Raw genomic sequence first — 13017 nt, 5'->3', positions numbered from 1 at the left:
AAGCTATAGCATCTATTTCCCCACATGCACACGTCTTGTTTTCTACATGAAACCCAAGAGAAGGGTGTTCCTCTACAGAAAGCAATAAAGTGGAAAAATGGTCCAAAATACATCTCTGTATGGTTGCATCAGGAGGAAGCTGCCTACAAGGGAACTCTCCTCCAATGGAGGAGGCTTGAGGTAAGTGCTTTGATCTCAAATTGACACACTGCTTAGGAATCCCTCAAGGTTTGGGAAGAGGCTTTTATTGTGATAAAAAGCCTGGAGAGCACCTCTGCCTCTTTGCATTTGCTACCTTAACTGGACTAGTCCCTATCAGAGAGATCCTGGGAGGCTGCCTGCCACTCACCCTGTGTTTTATTGCTACAAAGGGAGCTGCCAGTACTGTGAATCCTTCAAGAGGATACACAACAATTACCATGAATCTTTCACCCAAGGTGCCTTCTGAGTAATTAAACCTCGATTTATCATCCCATTAATTACAGAGATTGGCTTTACTTTAATATACACTAGAGGTGTCTCCCAAGTCAGCCTGTTTTATCAACACTGCAGTCCGGGGTTAGGAAAAATCCTGACTCTTTCTAACAGCAAACAAATAGACTTCCTCAGTCGAATACCTCTTTGTCATTCTGAGGTTTAAGGCTTTGTGCTGTGATCAGAGGCATAATTGCAGCATTTGCAGCCCATATGTCTTTAGTTTAGCTAAAGGACCAGCAGCAGGACAGCAGGAACTTCAGAGCAAGGTGACTGCTGGAATATGAGGAATGTTTTTGGCTGGGTTTATAGAGCCCATACTAAAACATTATCGCTTCCCAAGTGAGCTGGAAATTTTTTTGCTTGAGCACTTGCTGGAAAGTGTTTCTGTTGGCCTCCCAGGCACAGTGCAGGGACAATGCAGGATGGAAACTGCAAGGCCATGGACTTGCCAGTGACATTCACCTCTGAGCAGCTGCAGGCACACCAGGAGAGAGCCAGTCACCTCTCATCTCCTGTCCTGCTTTGGTTAGGCACTGTGGGTGGAAAAAAAGGATAATTCAATGTGTTAACTTAAAGTGCCTTAAATACCACTGAGGATGCCCCTGCTCAGAAGTACTTTGGCCTTAATCCAAGTCAGTTTAATCCCCAGGCAAGGACAGGAACTCTTTAATGGTTAGAGGGAACTACATGTCCCTTTACTTCTGAGTGAGAGCATCCACTCAGGGAGAGTTAACACTGGCCAGCTCCTCATCTTCAGCTAATCCAGCTCCACCTTCCTGAGCAGCTTCTGGTGGTGATGTGCAAGCAATGACTGCCTTCACTCTGAGCATCCCCCAGCTGCATCTTGCTTTATGAAGGAGAGCAAACCAGTTGTGGGGATCATCACCAGCTGGTTCATTAAACCCCTGCTATACAGGGAACCTCCCAGTTGTAGGGGGATGTAAAGTACATGGAGAATATCCAAAGCACTCTTAATGGCCCAAAGGGTTGTGTCTTACACAGAAGTCCATTCTCATGAGCTCAAAAAGGCTCTTTTCTGACCACCCACCTTCCACTCACAGCAACTCATCAATGTGTGATTAAGTCAACCCTTCTCTGGATTATTACAACCCTTTTCCCATCATCTCAGCTGTGACTGGTCTTTATTAATCAATTGATCAACCTCAGAAATTAGGAGGTTAACAGGCAGCTCTGACCTGGATATTCTCAGTTTTTATTCAGCTATGCAACTGTTAAGGACAAAATCCTATATATAAAAGTAAAAATTCAGTGACCACACTGCAGTGGTAAATAACATTTTGTCACTGTCAGAGACAGCCCTGCCTTTAATATATTGCCCATGTCCAACAGCAATATTTTTTCCCCTAATAAATGCAGCCTAGCCTTGGAAAAGTAAATCTGCCTCTTCCTACTGCATCTCAGAGGTTGCCTTTCCCAACTTTTATAACCTCGGAGGTGGATGGCACCCTAATTCATTAACTCCTTGAACAGCTTTCGTTATTCAGGAAGAGTTAGTGCATTTTCCACTGCTTTGTCTCTCAGACTTGGTCCTGCCAGTGGCCACCAAGAGCATCCTCACCCCCCCAACAGTGCTGGCCTAGTTAAACAACCCTCTGACTCTGCAATAGCAACTAAGTGATGGCAGCTGCTTCCCTCCACTGCCCTCAGGGTGAGAAAGGAAAAACTTTGACTACAATCACTCTTTTATGCAAGAAATCTGGGGCTTCCCAGGGTAACTGAAGTACCAGGGAGCCTTCACCCCCAACTGCGTGCCCTTGCTGCTCCTCCTGGCCCTCTTTCCAGAGCCTGCAGCAGTGCTGGTGTCCTGGCTGGAGGAATTTTCTGCATGAAAAACCCACCTGCTCCTTAGAGGTGCCTTGTGTCAGCCACTGGCACAAGGTGATGAACTGGGGAACTGCTCCTGCTCAATGTGCCAGCACCAGCCAGGGGTGGGGAAAAGCCTTTTCATCCCTCTGTGACTCCAACTGCCCAACAGGGCTTCTTTAGCTTAGGGACAGCAGGAAAACACCCAGGCAGGCACAGGGACACAACAGGAATGCCTGAGCTTGCAGCTGCCCCCAGTGAAAGGTCCACTGAACCCTGACTGTCAAACAGAGATTGCTCTTCCTTTACGCCCAATTAAGCACAGTTCCCAGCAGCTCAGCCACAGCTGGTGCCTCTCTCCTGCATGTTTATCCCCTGGGAACAATTCAGCCCGGGGCTGTTCTGGTTTAACTCAGGACAGCACTCAGCACTGTGACTGCTCCCCTGCTTTCCACTCAGGGATCTGCTGACACAACCAAGGAAGCACACCACGAGCAGGACCTTGGAAGAGTAACTTCAGAGGAAGGTAAACTGAGACTTGAGAGAAGTCAGATGGGATCCCACTGCTGAAACAAAGCCGTTCAAGATGTCCTAGGATCTCTTTTTCATACATTTCCACCATACTTCTGCAGGAAAGAAGCATCCTGCAGGTTCTGTGTGACACCAGCCAGCCCCAGGCCAGCATTTCAGACACCTTGGGGTGTCTACAATGGCAAAGAATGACTAATTTGAGGGTACCTATGAGCCTCTCTGCACCACAGGTCTGTCCAAGTGCAGACCTGGCACCACAGATCCCCTGCACCCAGCCAGCAGGACAGCAGCATATGCACAGACCTGGGGACAGTAATTAATCTTTCTAATATGTCCCCCACAAGTGAAGATGTTAAGCTAAAATGCAGCTCATTGTTTACTCTGCATCTGAATTCAAAGCTGTGAAAACACTAATTCTTAAGCCTCACCTAATACCACTAATTCCCACTAAATTTCTAGCACAGTCAGGAAAAATTGATTTAAAAGTCATCACTTGCACAGGGTGCAACTCAGCTGTTTCAGAGGAGTGTTTAAGGCACAGCCACAGAGGCCCTGGAATAGGGGGAGATCCTTTTGGGATGGGTCAGAGCAGGGCTCCAGGGAGAGCACTGATGTGTCCACCCCTTTTATCTACCACCTACAGAAAACTGAACATCTTGATCCATTCAGATTTTTCCCAATGTTTGGAGAATTAGGTTAAATTATATCTTTAAAAGACAGTATTTGTAAACAGGAATCTCTGTATTTAGAGTATATGTTTGAGTTCCTGTTTTTGACCTTGTTCCACATGCACAGCACAGGTGAGAGAAGTTGCAGAGGCCATGGATGGGGAAAGTCACACCACAAACACCCTTCATCCCAAAGAAGGGATGCCAAAACATCTCCAAGTTTATGAAACAAATAAGAACTGAGAAAATAAGCATGAGGTTACACAGGCCCTGCCTTGGTTGTGGGTAATGACTGGCCTGAAAAAAAAAAAAATAAAGTGAACAGGAAAATATATAGAAATACTGTCCCATCTTTGTATTCAGGCTGAGAGTATGCACAAAAAGTTGTCTGTTCTGAAGAGTTTGATGTGGAAAAAATATCCTCACTGAAAAAAAAAAATCATTAATCTGTTAGAAAATTAATATTGCCAAATGATTAGTTCCTCCTAATGATACTGCTTCTTGAAACACCTTGTATTTTCACACACTTACATTGACTTTAATGAATAATTCAAACTATTTTGGATAAATAAATAAAATATGAGTTGGGCTTTTTTGGTCTCATATTGGAAATGTCACTGCTTTTTATTCAATTGCTTTGACACTCCTTACATCTGAAACTCTTCAGAGCAGCCTGAAAATACCACAGCTTTGGCTCTTGCTCCAAGTTCAGCCAGGTCAATCAATAGCAATAGCAGCCTCTACACCAAAGAAAACCAAATTCACACTTAGCCTTTTCCCCAGAGAAAGAGAAGGAAACAATATGACTCTGAGCATGCCAAAAGTGGCATGAAATTCAATGTATCACTAGTCTTTTCCAGGAAAATACAAATTTGTTCTGCCCATCCTCAAAGATGCCACAAGCCATGTAGCTGCATTAATTCAGCTGCAATCCCAGCTAATATATATCTCTCTCAGAAAGGCCTGCAGTCCTTTCTAACTCTCCATTAAAGGTTACTTTCCCTCAGTGACATGTTTGGGGGTCACTCACCCCAACACACACAGGATAAAGTATTTACACATCAATTCCTGTCCCTGCTGACCCTGCCAGGGTGCCTCCAGATAGATGCCACCCAACAGTGCTATGGAGGATGCTGCATTTTCACCAACCCTGCTTTACTTTAAAAGAGATTGCTTAGCTTTTGTTTCCAGCTTACAGAAGGGATGCCAGGACCACCTTGCTCACACAAGGTCCATAATAGGAAGAGGAAACACTGTTTTCTCAGTTGCAAGCAGCAAGGCACAATTACCTTTATTGTCCCCCATCTACAGGAGCTGCTGCCATGCAGTGACACCCCTTAAGCACTCCCCTGCACCCCCAAACTGATACTGAATTACTCCATCCATTGCAGGGCTGTCTTCCTCATCTCTCTGCACCTGAGACCCTTCCACTCATTCCCCTGCTCAAACCCCGAGCTGAAATTTTCTTTGCCAGCCTCAGTTTATGAGGAGCAATGTCTGAAAAGAGTTCTGTGATATTCTGTGAAGGGCACAACATAAAAATAAATTGTACCATGTTAAATAAAGGCTAATAGGAGAAGAGCTGAGCATTTTCTGATGTAGGCAAGTTTATGGCCATTGCTTTTGAGAAATAAAATTCGCTTTGCTAGATTTTATAGGCATGTTTTATGCCCTGGGGGAGTGGGACCACACAGACCCACACCACCCCTACTCGACCTTACAGTCTGGCAGCCTCACACTGCTCTCTGCAAAACTTGAAATTTGTGACATTACAGCCATGAATTATAACTTTTCTTGAAGGTAAAAACAGTTTTATATTCAGCAGACTGCTCTGGCTGTTCAATTTGAAACCTAAGTGGTATTTATTTGATCAGTCAACATTGGTTTATTTTTAAACCGTGTATGTACCATATGGTTCAATGCTCCTCCCAGCCCCCTCCTCCAGCCCCCAGCAGCTCTGGGAGAGTTTTCAAATGCAGCACAACTCAAGTAAAGGTCTCCACTACCATGACCAGCTGCAGCTCTTGCACTGCCTGAGAACTGTCCACTAAAAAAATAATTTCCCAGATGTTTCTCCTCACTGAGGATGGTTGGCTGAAGGCCCCATTTCAGACAACCCATCTACATTTACAAAATTATAGACTTGGAAAGAAGTCCATAAACATAAATATAATAAAAGATAATAATTAATTATCCTCTGATAAGTTGAAGAAAGTAGCAGAAGACATTGGAAGGGTAAGGTGAGAGCAGCAGAACACTGAGGACCAAAGAGAAGAAGTCATGGAAAAGCATGGAAACTCTCTTGGAATCTTACACACACTAAGAACATGGATCAGGACGAAGTAAAAGGTGATTTTCTTTTCTTCCTTTTGCTAAAACTGAGATTTGAACACCAAAGTGCAAACTCACAAGCACACCTGAGGCTGGCCAGTGAACCACCACTGAGCAAAAGGCTCTCTCAGGGCATCCCAGCCTCGGCACTGCTTGGAGCTTTCCCTGTTCTCCTTCTTGTTGGCAGAGCTGTTTTGGAGTGGGGGCAGGCAGAGAACAGAGCTTTTGGAAGCTCAGCTCAGTTCCTCAGCCACCCCTGCAGCTGTTCTCAGTGGAGGCAGCACATGGTGTGTGAAGAGACCCTGGGTACACTGAAATCAGTGGCTGTAATGGTGTGAGCAGCCTGCTTGCAGCAACACAGAACTCAGTGGGGATGGCAACACACACCCCAGACACAGGAGAAATTAACCTCAGGAGAGCTATTTATTGCCCAAGATGGACTTCATCAATTTGCATAATGTGGCACAAACAGTTTGGAAATTAGGGTGGTCACACTGGTCATAAATTGTGACCCAAGCAGGAAGAGATCTCCCTCCACCTCCCAAACAATGATTAAGGTCTGCCAGCCACATTTCCCTTCCAAATGGCAATTACAGCCCAACAGCACTTCTCAGAACAAAGTGATGTCAGCCAGAGCTGCAGCAAGTCATTAACTTCGGATGCAAAAAATAGCCTCACCTTAACAACTAAATATACTGTGTCACTTCAGTTTACAGGAAAGTACTTAACTTCTGCTTCTAGAACTAGCCAGCAAGTCTCAGGCATAAGTCTTCCAGACTATATGTTTTTCAGGTAATCTATTTTGGAGTTAAAAAAAAAAAAAAGTCAGTGGGACTTTTCATGGGCTGTAGTTCAGGGAAGTCAGGTAGCAAAAAACTGGGGCATAATTTGTATCACTTGTCAGATGAAAGAGAATCACTTCTCCACTAAGTTGCTACTAAGAAAGAGTGCTTTGAAACCACTCAAGTGTCTAATGAAAAGATTAATCCTAAGAACTATATAATTCATATATATAATGTGCACTGTTAATTAGACAGGGTGGTCTGCAGAAGCATCTAATAGATTAATTTATCCTCTGCCTATCACCTCCCTTGCACTCTGCCCATTACTTTGTTTTTCCATTGGCACATCACTACCATAAGTACTAGCCCGATATACTGGATGCATTTAAACCTCTGAAACATCACCCAACATCTGCTATTAAACCAAATGAGAAAAACAGCTCCAGAAATAGATATTTGTTCTCTCTCACAGTGAAGACTTTTTGCAGGAGTTTTACTAATTCACAGCACAGGGTGGACAATATTCAATCATGCATTAGAGAGTGCTTCACAGTTTATTAGCTGATGATGCTCACCAAAGCTGTGAACGGGAGATTTCCACCGCTGGCAAGAGATGATTTCAAACCTTCCCAGGAGCAAAACCATTCTGCTCTTACTCATGGAACTTTTTATAGTCAAATTCAGATGCTGAGACTCATGGAAATGCTATTTTAACTCCAAGATTATGTTACTTACAGTTTCTTGTCTCCCTCTGTTCCTTGCACTGCAAAGTCTGTGTTCACAACACAAAAAGTTTGTATCTTTGCAGGCAGACAATCAAAATACAGAACTAACAAATGTCTCATGAGGTTCCTCCCACGACTAAAGTTGCTGTCAAATAAATCTGTGGTGTAAGACATGCTGAGATGGGGCAGGGCATCATACAGGTACCCTTTAGTTCTGATTTGGGATCCACAGACCAAACCCTAAACCCTGCAGACTCCCTGACTGTTTGGGAGCGTGGCTGTCAACAAGCCCTTCTGCCCATATAATGCCCATAACAACTTCCTCACAGTCATTATAACCTCACAATAACCCATTCCCATCTCCAGAACTCCCTTTTTTGTGACACTGTACACTGCCCCGAGGTGGGGAGACTCAGAAAGGGCAGCCAAGGGCCCCTGGGGTGCTGCAGGGCACAGCCAGGAAAAGGCACAGGCTTCAGCCAGCTGGGAGAACACAATGGCACTGCCACAGAGAAAGGCAGGGCTCTGCAGCATGCCACCTTACTTGTGTTTTTAATGGCAGAAGATTGTGGAGTTTGTTTTAGGGCTTTTGTTCCAAAGGAAATTAAGCTCTAAAAAGCCTCCACTTGCTCCTTCTATTCAATCCTTTTTTGCTCCCCTGTTTATCCCCTTAATAGTGTTTTGAAGTGTTGGCTTTGTAAATGTATTGCTCTTGGCATGAAAGCTCTCTGGATGCCAACTAGTCAAACCTTTCCCAAACCCTTCTCCCTGCTCTTTGTGCTCCTGCAGCAGGGCCCAAAGGCACTCTGCTCAAGAATCACATCAGATGTTTCCTCTGAGCACTCTTCTGAGTGCCCCAGACCTCTTCTCATGGGATAGCAGGTTCTGCCCTGTTTTTATTGGCATATTTTTCATGTTCTGCTTCATTGTCTGGTGTCCACTTTATGAAAACAATCCTTTAAAGAAGCTCAGGCTGGAGCAGAACGGAGCACTGGTTCAGCATGGAGCAGCAGCAGAGCAAGAGGGGGAAAAAGGACTTTCAAACAACAGAAGTGCAGGATTGTGACACAGATGTAGAGACAAGCAAACTTACTTCCCTGAAGCATGAAAGATGTTTGGAAACAGAGCCATCTCCTGGATAGCCAGGCTTTCAATCATGTTATTCCAGCCTCTGGAGATTTTATTTCTATTGCAGGAGTCTGAAATGTTACTATGCATAAGGGAAGGTTCTTTCCCTTAACCTTGTGCTGGTAACTCATGGCCAAGAATAAAAGCTTGATGTCTCCAAGAACTGTCCACAAACTATGCCAAGGCTGGAGGACACCAAAATCATCTCTGGGCAGGGAGACATGAAAGGTAACATCTGTCTCAGCCCAAATGCCAAGTCTCCTCTCCTGGTCCTGAATTATTCATCACGCGCTAACTTCCAAGCCAGTTCCGTTTTCAATTTTTAAATATTTAATAATTGGGTATTAAATATTCATGCAATTTTATTAGAAATTTCGGAAGATGGGCACTAATGCTCTAATTGTAAAGTTCATCATTGGGACCGACTGCCTACTCAGAGAGACCTTCTGGCTACCTAGAAAGAGAGAAGGAAGAATAGAAAAGCTAAAACAAGTATTTGTGGACCTCTCTGACTCTAGATCACGGAGACAGAGATACCTATGCCATTTGTTTTCAAAAATACATCACCTCTTGATGAAAAAGCTGAGAAACCTACACTGGGAACATGCAAGTCAGCTGCAGTCTGAAGAGTTTTTAAGGGTTTAATTTCAGTGCCACAGAGAAAGATGTCTACCTCAGACAGCTGCAGTGGATCTGGCTGGTAAATGGAGCCTCTGATTACAAGAAAAATATGCAGGAAGTCTTGGCTGGGATTTGGGGCAGATGCAGGGACAGTTCCCCTAGAAGGACACAGATTCTTCCCTTTTCTGATGCCTGCTCAGAGGGGACATCAGGAGGCATGGCCTCCCCTGAGCTGGTCTGATAACTTGGATTCATTAATTTTCCATGGCTGTTTCTCTCAGTGTAGTTCATCCAGACCCTGTTTTCCTCCTTTTTAGTAGATGATATGTCTTTAACCCTGATTCCTGCTGAGAGCAAGCCCATGTTCCTGTCCCTCTGTATTATGAGCACAAATTCCCCACTGGGATGGAAATTGTATGGTTTACACAAAAGATGACACAAAAGGCCTGGAATTATATGCAAATGAATGGATCCATTCCTCACTTCTTACCATCAAAAGTCTGACTTCCCAACAACTGCATGGGGTAATTTCTGTACCAGCTTTCAAACAAAGGGCATCTCCGTGTTATTAACATCTCACTGTGGTGAGCAGTTTGTCACCTCTCACAAGAATTATCTGAAAGGACACCAGCAATTATTCCCAAGGAGATTATTGGGTGGCTATGTCCCAGCAAAGCAGCTGGAAGCTCAAGAGACATAATATTCACCAGGAAAACTACTTTTTCAGGTCAAGAGAACATAGGAGTGATTAAAAAATGAACTACTTGGAAACAAACACAAAACTAGAGGTAAAGTCATGCTTGTTCCCTTCAGTTTTGTTCATCTCTATACCAACATTAGGAGCACAACTTCAAAAGAAAACTAAAAGCTCCTAATTATGACATAACAGGCCATTAACTCTGGAGACTTATCCTGGGAAGAAGCTTGATATTTATAATAAAAGACCCAGAAGAAGAATGACTCCAGCACCAATTCCAGCTGCAGAAATCCAGCTGATTTACAGGTCTTGTATATTTGGGTTTTCCAAGGATTTTAAACACCAAGGACTGGACAAACACAAGACAGCCAAGTGTTCTCTTCCTGGGATTGTTATACAACTCCTGGTTATATCTTACAATACAACCCAAGAACCAGCACCTGTTTGGTTAATGCTCATGAATGAAGTGGGACAAAGAGTAGAAGTCCTGTGGAATTCCAAGGAAGCAATTACTCATGGCACTTTACAGAAATGAGTAATTACGGTCCCTGCCAGTGCAAGAAAGACCAAGAGATTCAGTCACACAAATTTCTTCAGGGAAATTGGTATAGGAGAAGGTGATGTTCTACTGGGTGTTCTCTGAGAACAGCCCATTTCCAGTTACACAGAGCCACAGAGTGGTTGGGACTGTAAGGGACCTTAAAAATCATCTTGTTCCACACAGGGAGGCCACTCACTGGATCAGCTTGCTCAAAGGCCCATCCAACCTGGCCTAGAGGAGTTAGGGGGAATTAAATCCCATTAAATGATGCGCCAGCAACTGCTAACTCCACATTCTGACCAGAAAACACATCCAAGAAACCAGGGATGTAACCCTGGGATCATAACTTTGGGATGTCAAATTTATATTCAAAAACCCAAAAAACAAAACAACACCAACAAAAACAGCAAGTCTGACCTCGGAAATAAAAGTGGAAATCTCTTACCCAGTGAAATACTTTTGCTAGTTCTGAACCCCCTCGTTACCTCCAGCTCTGTGAAAAATACCTCTTGTTACTTTGATGGAAATTCTTCTAAACACTGATACCCATGATTAGAGATCTCTTTAGAGCCAGAGAACCACAAGAAAATCTGAGCAAGTCTCCTGTTTGATGGTAGGAAATAAGAACACACTATTGCTGCACTTTTGGGTGCATACTGTCGACAACTCTAAGCTCAGACTTTTCATAGAGCCTATAAACATTTTTAAAAAATTATGAGTTCTGCTTGTTTCAAGCCCAAGCAACATCCATAGAGCACATAATGGTCCAAAATGGAGCACTTCCGTGTGTTCATTCCTTCACTGATGTTTTTAAAAGTTTCTCTGCATCATCTAGGAGATATTGTCCAGAGTCAGACTTCATGTTGCTGCAACACATTCACACAGGACATTCCACAAGCCCACAGGCAACATGCAGAGGAAAATAGGCAAACAGGCAACATACAGCTGAGGATAGACTAGATCTATGAGGAGATAAGGACATGCAGTAATTTCACAAAGTTAGCTTAAAGGGTGATTCATGATAAGTAATTTTAAGGTGGAGAAAAGATTTTCAGAGGGTGAATGTGGAAAAGATTTCAAGACAGAGTCAACCACTCTGATAGCTAAAAAAATAATTTAAATAATTAAATAGTGGGGTTTGGAAGAATGAGAAAACAGAGACGGACAAATGCAGCCAGCCCCCAGCCATCCAGAAGGTTGTATGGACCTACCTGCTCAAGACAACACCTTCTGTGGTTTCAACAAGGCCAGTTTGAATGAAGGATCAAGCCAAATCATCCAGGAGGATAAAAATTAATACGACTTTTAATTCCTATCAGCTGAAGGAATATGATGGAGGAATAAACAGTGATGGTGAGTGATTTCCCACCTGCACATTTGAATTACCTTAAGCAAGGTGAGCAGGGCCATCTGAAAAGAACTCAAATCACACAGGAATACTTGTGGATAGATCTAATAAGACAGAAGCCCTGTCTTTTTTCCTAAGAAAGACATATTTTATTGGCCTATAAGCCTTTTTGTGGCAGCAGAAAAAACCCACACCCAAATCAAAGACTCTGCAGAAGACTCAGCATCTTTCTTCAGAGGAAGGCTACTGAAAGTGTCAAGCAAAGACACTTGATAGCTTGAGAGTTTAAACCAGAGCTTTTGGGATAATTTTGACTGCAAATAATAATAATAAAACACTCTGACAGCACGGGTTTTGGTGGAGAAAAAGGGTGAGGGAAGTAGAAACATATTCTTAATTAAAATCTCATTTAGCAAATTTTTTTTTAATGTGCTTAAAAATTCCACTGAGGTCACCATTCTGGAGAGATGACAAACTCCTGGGATAAAGGCTGGAAAATCCTGGTAGTCATGTCACATTTAGCAATTCAAAGATATGTTTGTATAAGGCTGTAGAGGGCTAAATCCATTTTACATGCCGTATGTATTATTAATTTCTGACAGTGGGCTTAGAAAAACCTAATTCTCTGGAATACGAGCTCCCTTTGAGCAGAGGAAAACCTTTTCAAAACTCATCTTTTATTGACTGAGTCATTTTTAAGTCAATCTGTCTGCTTTCGGCAAGACAAGAGTTTTAAATCTTCTCTCTTTTTTTCCTCCTTTTTGAGTCGTGGCAAGTCTATTAAAACCTGCTAATATATGCAGCAAGGCCTCTGATTTGAAATGTAATGAATTCTTCAGATAGTGGCAGATTAGGGGGAGAAGATGATAGAAACAGCCAGAGCTGCCAAAAAAAGAACTCTCCAGAAAAAGAGGAGGAGAAGGGTGAGTGGGAACGAGAAAGATTAACCCTTTTTATCCAGAAGAAGAAAATCTTTAAGCTCTATTAATAGAATCACTTTAAAAAAGCAGAACTGGAAGAGGCAGAGCATCTTCAGGCTTGCCTGGGGCTGAATGAGACAGAGAATAAATGAATCTTTCCTCCTAGAGTCTCTTGTAAGATTAGGTAATTCCCTGAGTGAAAAAGGAATAACTTAGAGAAAATTAGCTCCATCCATATAAATAAGCCTTCATATTCCAAGCTCGTCACCCAGAGCTTCCCAGGCGAATGCCCCAAAACGTTTCTGCTGTTGTGTAACAGATGGTTTCCTCCTCCCCCCTTCCCTGGGTTGCTTCCAACCGCAGTATCTTTCAGGTGATCTTGTTTTAGCTCAAAAATGAGCATTTCGGGTGTAAATCATCAATC

At 43.2% G+C, this 13017-nt stretch overlaps 1 protein-coding gene across 7 annotated transcripts in view; it reads right to left on the bottom strand.

Moving 5' to 3' along the window:
* Positions 1-13017, bottom strand: part of MAD1L1 (mitotic arrest deficient 1 like 1) — a 347152-nt gene that overhangs the window by 89526 nt on the left and 244609 nt on the right. The window lies entirely within an intron of this gene.

Source organism: Lonchura striata, chromosome 14 (genome assembly GCF_050655825.1).
Source record: "Lonchura striata isolate lonStrDom1 chromosome 14, ASM5065582v1, whole genome shotgun sequence".
Classification (NCBI taxonomy): Eukaryota; Metazoa; Chordata; class Aves; order Passeriformes; family Estrildidae; genus Lonchura; species Lonchura striata.
Note: the sequence above shows the minus strand (reverse complement) of the source record. Positions and strands in the feature narration are given on the sequence as shown.